Below are 6,000 nucleotides of genomic sequence, written 5' to 3'. Positions count from 1 at the left end.
ATGAGATCCTAGATCGGGTGCAGTGGCATTTTTTCCGATTTCAGCATGTTGTCGCTCGACCAATAGTGTAGTGAGGCAGACCAGATTGTGAGAGCTAGGGTGAACGGAGGAAGCTTGGGAAAATTTTGATTATCTTCCCCGTGAAGATTGGTTTCATATTTGTTGTTGTACTTCTTTTTTTTACTTTGTTTTTGTTGACCTCCTCTGTCTTAGGGTTTTCCCCTCCTTAATAATAATATTATCCTCATTTCAAAAAAGAAGTAATGTTTGCTACTTCACTTTTGGTGATCGAGAATCATAAGGAAAAACCAACCTTATTGCGTATTTTGGTGAATAAACCATGAAGCATGTGGATACAGATTGTTTGTCCTCTAATTTTGTAGTTCCAAACTAAAGACACTGATGTAGTATGATATGAAAGGGATTTTATAATTGGAGAATTCTAGTATAAGAACCTTTGAGAAAACCGGTCGTGTGCAATATTTTGAGCAGTAAACTAAGTTCAATTCTAATAGGGGTGCAAGAATGATTCAACCTTGATTAGTTTGGTTTAGTAAGATCCCTTTTAGAACTTTAGAGGCACCCATGGATGACAGTTCTAAAATCTAAAATTTTCAAAACAGTATCAAGGCTTGCATGGGATTATCAGTATGAAAGAGAAAAGAAAACATAGTTTTTGAAGTAATCGAAAGGTTGGAAACTGATCTCAAATAGTTCGTGGGGCTGTAAATGAAAATAAAGTGTCATAGGTAAGCAGTTGCTATGGACCAAACCGATGTAGAATATATCTATGTTGTATTCAAAAATTAAAGAAAGAGTCATTTATAGCCATTTTAGCTTTCTCAAGAAAAAAACGTCTTCTCTTGATTAAAGATGGTTGAACCATGGGCCAAAAAATGCACTGATAAAACAAATCTACCATATTGTCATTAGGCTTTGGCCTTGTTAGTGTTAACCAGTCATATCTAGACAATTGATCGGATGGCTCAGATCACCTGATAGATGAGTTCTTGGATAACATGTGGTTGCAAGTTGCAACAACAAGCGACCCAACCCTCTTTAAATAGGTGTTGTATAGAAAAGGAAACAGAGCCGCTAGAGGTAAAGCGTAAGGACTTGTATACGTAACCTAAGAAACTGAAGAAAAGTATTCAGGGTTATGTCTTTACACTAATCAAATTTTTCCATTTTAATTACACCCATTCATAAGGGGTAAAACGTAAGAACTGATATTGTTGTTTTTGTTTTAAGGAATATCATAGACGGGTCCTTGTCTGGCTTTTACCTCCTCTTTACACATACCAGAATCGGAAAATAAATAGGGAGACATCTTACCCTTTTCTTTGCCTAGTCTAAATTTAATCATGACTTATAGGGATTTGCTAGGCAATTTCTGCCAAAGCCAAATCATGGCTTACTATTGCAGGAGACAATAGCCACGCAGGCTCACCTTTCAGCAAATTTTGTCTTATTCATTTAATGCATCCGAAGTGGCTATTCTCTCAAGCAAAAGTCAGCCAGCAAATGCCTTTCCGCAAAATTCCCTAGCATATACCTGTTGATTATTATGGTAACAATATAATTTGGTCTACAAATTGATGGTGCATGGACTTTATGCATATATAGACACATGTGTTGTATATATATAGACATGATCTCCCCTCCATATCTCAAACAACTCATTGAGAAATCATTTTACAGGAGAATTTAAAGTAGACCAAGCATGGCCTCTCTGTCCCTTGGAAGTTCACCCTTGTTCCTAATCCTCTCCTTATCTGTGTTACTCCTTCATTCATGCAATGCAGCAGACCCTGATCCTCTGCAGGACATCTGTGTTGGACAACCAAACGCCACAAATATATTTCTGAATGGATTCCCCTGCAAGAATCTGTCTACAGTAACGTCGGACGACTTCTTCTCCGAACTCGTAGCCGAAGAAGCCAACACAACAAATATCTTTGGGGTTGGTTTAACTCCTGCCGATGCCACGACTTACCCAGGGCTCAACACTCAAGGGTGTTCAATCCTCCGTATCGACTATAATCGCGGAGGGATCGTTCCCCCTCACATGCATCCTCGCGCGACTGAGCTCTTATATATATTAAGGGGAAGAGTGAATGCTGCGTTTGTGACCACTGATAATGTTCTCTACTCAAAGGACTTGAAGACTGGAGATCTTTTTGTGTTTCCTAGGGGGCTGATACACTACAATTACAATCTGGGGAAGGGGAAAGCAGTAGCACTTGCATTTTTTAATAGCCAGTTGCCAGGAGCACAGTTCATTCCCCTCTCCCTCTTTGCTTCAAATCCTACTATTCCTGATGAAGTTTTGGAAAAGTCTTTCCTAGTAGCCAAACAAACTGTGGAAGCCATCAAAGCCAAATTTACTTCCTAAGCTACTAATACTCCTTATGCTTCTCCGTATAGAATATCTTTCAGGGAGGAGAATATATGTCACTACTATCTTTGTCGCTTGTAATTCCTCACTAGAGGAGCTTTTTTTTTTTTTTTTTGTTAAGAATAATGTGTTATGGTGTATTATGATGGGACCCATCATCACAAATGTAAGGGCATGTTTGGATAAATTTGAGTTATTAGGGAGATTATGAGGGATCCGGGTACCACTAGTCAACTAGCCCTCAAAAGCTAGCCATTAAGGAGAGGGTGCCAAATCCTTATAAGCCCATCCACATGTTTCAACCTTTTCGATGTGGGATCTTTTGGTTTCTCGTGGTACCCCAACAATCACCCCCTCCACGTGGTAGGAACATGGGAACTACAAGATCTTCCCCGAGGGATTTTTCCATCCTCAGAAGCATACCGGGGTTATCGAGATTCTTCCCCAAGGGATTATTCCGTCCTCGGACGTACACCGGGGTTACCACGCCCCGGTTCTGATAGCACTTAAGGGATTCGGGTAGAACTCACCCTTAAAAGCTAGCCGTTAATGGGAGGGTGGCCAAATCCTTATAAGCCCATCCACATCTTTCAACCTTTCCGATGTGGGATCTTTTGGTTTCACGTGGAACCCCCAACATATTATGATGTTATGTAGATTTTAGGCTTTGCCTAGGCGAGTTCATACTCTATTTTGAGTGAAAATTAAGTTCATCTTCATAATTTTGCCTATTCTTCTTATCGATGTATCTTGAAAGCTTGAATTTTAATCCTCCAAATTGGTAAATTTTGCTTCTGCACTACATCAAGAAATCACACTAATTAGATGATTCTTACAAAAATTGGCAACATGTTTTTTTGAATGGCAATGAATTAAAAGAAAAAGAAACAACAGGAAGACCGCGACGATAGAGAAGATCAAGACAAAACAAACCACAAGAAAAAAAAACACAAAAGAACCAACAACATATTAAGAGGGGAGGATCAAAAACTGCAACTCCGCCCTAGACGCACCCTCCCTTGCTAGCCTGTCGGCCTCACTATTAGCCAATTTCCTCACGTGATGAAATGAGAATGAAGATCCCCACCAAATCTGAGATCTTATCAATCCATCTTGCAAACCTCCAAGGGCGAGACATGCTTCCCTTCAACCATCTTATGGCGTTTAAGGAATCACCTTCCATTATCACCTTATCTCACAAATATTGTGATCCATCATCAACCTTAATCCTTGAAGCACCGCTCTAATCTCCGATTCGTTGGAGTCCGCGATCCCAATCGGTCCCGAGCACACCTCTAACCATCCTTGCCATAGATTGTGCGCTGAAGCAAAATGGAAGCTAGGCAATGCTCAGACCCAAGCAATGGTTAGAGCTAGAATCTTGATGTATAGGAAATGAGGAGATTTCACTTGTCCTCTAAACACCCTGCAGTTTCACTCCTTACACAATACCCATAATGTGGTTAATAGAACTATATGCCATAAGGTTTTACCTTCTCTACAAAAATTGGCAACATTATCATAGTTAGGATGACATCCGATGGACCGTTATTGAGACCAGCTTGGCAACTATAATTTATAGCAAACTTTGAAAGAAAAACATTAGACAAGTAAATAAGAAGTGGAGAGTTGAGTATCATTATCAAAACAAGAGTGCTCATATCAATTCCATTAGAAAAGTGTAAAGTGCAGAGGGTTCCTTTTGCTGATTGAAGAGGAAGATGTTCAAAAGCAAAAATAATATTTCCTCCCCTCTGACGGATAAAATCACTCCCCCAACTCCCCCCCCCCCCCCCACCCCCCCCCCAACGTTATTCTTTAAGTTTTAAAGGCAAATAAAAACGTCGAAGGGGGTGAATTTATCCTCCGGCAGTGAACCATTCTCACAGAAATTGTTAGGGGGGAGGGTGTAAATATCATTCCCCAAATTGTTATTTTCTTATTAATAAAATTTAAAAGGCTGCCCCTCTTAAATTTGAGCTCACTTCCTTGTGTTCTTGTGCATGGGTCACAAAATAGGGTTTCCTCTTTATTTTCCAAGCGACATCGCTTTTTGCTAGCAGCCCTCACAACAAATAGGAAGAGATATGAATTGTGTTTCAACTGTGTATATTCAAAGGGAGGTTGGGCCTGTAGCTCAATGGTTGAGGCTTGGTTTCTCAACCTTGAGGTCGCAGGTTTGATCCCTGATTACCAACCAAAACAAGGGCATATATTCAAAAGTTCAGGTTTTACTAGCTTTCAATGTATGTATTAACAGGTGACTTGGTCAATTTTTCTAGCTAAAGGCCAAATCAAAACATGGAGACTGCTAAGTAGTTGCTATCTACCAACCCATATATACTATATCCCATTTATAGCCGTTCTAGCTTTATCCAGAAAAAAGCTTGTTATCTTGATTAAAGATGGTTGAACCAGTGATCTGTAGAAAATTGATCGGAAGTCTATGATCATCTGATTAGATGTGATTTTGAAATAGGTGTGATATTTCTGTTTTGAGCAAAGAACTAGAGAAGGAAACACATACGCTAGAGGTAAAACGTAAGGACTAGTATATATACGTACGTAACCAAAGAAAACTACGAAAAGTATTTCGGGTTCTGTCTTCACTCATCGATTTTCCCATTTTAATTACACCCAGCCTTAAGAGGTAAAACGTAAGCACTAATATTGTTTTTTTTTTTTTTTTTTTAAACCCGGAAAGGAATGCGACCCTGGGGCGGGCCTCTGCATATTATTTATTGAAGGCACAATACAAGAGGAGGGCAAACAACCAGCCCTCTAGACCGTGACAAACAAAGGGGTACCAAAGACCCTACACAACACCACCTCCTTCGATCATTTGCTTGGGCGAATATTTGGAAAACCTTTAGTGTCGCATCTTGCAGCCCCCCGGGCTATGCGAGGCATTTCTGACCATCCATGGAAAATTTGATGAGATCTAGATTTGCAAGCTTCATTTGCAAGAGCATCTGCCACTTGGTTACCTTCTCTAAACTGGTGCTGATGATGAGGGCCCATGAAGTCCATGAGGTCTATAATTTCGGGCCACAAGAAAGAGATGGACCAGGGGTGGCTTCCTTTCTTAGAGATGAAATCCATGAGAACTTTGCTGTCTGACTCTACTACGAAATTCTTGAACCCAAAGGCTTTGCATAGCCTAAGGCCGTCCAATAGAGCTCTCGCTTCAGCCACCATGTTGGTAGATGTCCCGTAGAAGAACGCAAAAGCAAAAATAACTTTTGCTTTGGCATCTCGCATAACTCCACCGCCTCCCGACACTCCTAGGTTTCCCTTGGCTGTTCCATCAATGTTCAATTTGAGCGAACCAATCATCGGACGTTCCCACCAAATCCAATTATCCCTGCTGATCTTTTGCCTCTGCGGTTCAATCTGGATTTGCTCCAAAGCTAAACACTCCACCATATTGTTTTCTTTGGTGAATTTTTTGCTAGAGCTCACAGTTTTTAACTTATTCAATATTTGCTGAATCACCCAATTTGTACTTCTCTCTTTACCTTCCATTCTTCTATTACAACGTTCCTTCCAGATTTCCCAAGGGATAATCAAAGCTGACATGCCAAGGAGAAATCCAGCTTGCG

General features: G+C 40.3%; 1 pseudogene; it reads left to right on the top strand.

The window, feature by feature from the left end:
* The first annotated feature begins 1,723 nt into the window (after nt 1-1,723).
* LOC143859251 (germin-like protein subfamily 2 member 1 pseudogene) lies at nt 1,724-2,395 on the top strand (annotated as a pseudogene).
* Nucleotides 2,396-6,000: the final 3,605 nt, after the last annotated feature.

This window comes from Tasmannia lanceolata, unplaced genomic scaffold, assembly GCF_043159265.1.
Source record: "Tasmannia lanceolata isolate RefF3 unplaced genomic scaffold, GAP_Taslan_0.1 ptg000003l, whole genome shotgun sequence".
Taxonomy (NCBI): domain Eukaryota; kingdom Viridiplantae; phylum Streptophyta; class Magnoliopsida; order Canellales; family Winteraceae; genus Tasmannia; species Tasmannia lanceolata.
Note: the sequence above shows the minus strand (reverse complement) of the source record. Positions and strands in the feature narration are given on the sequence as shown.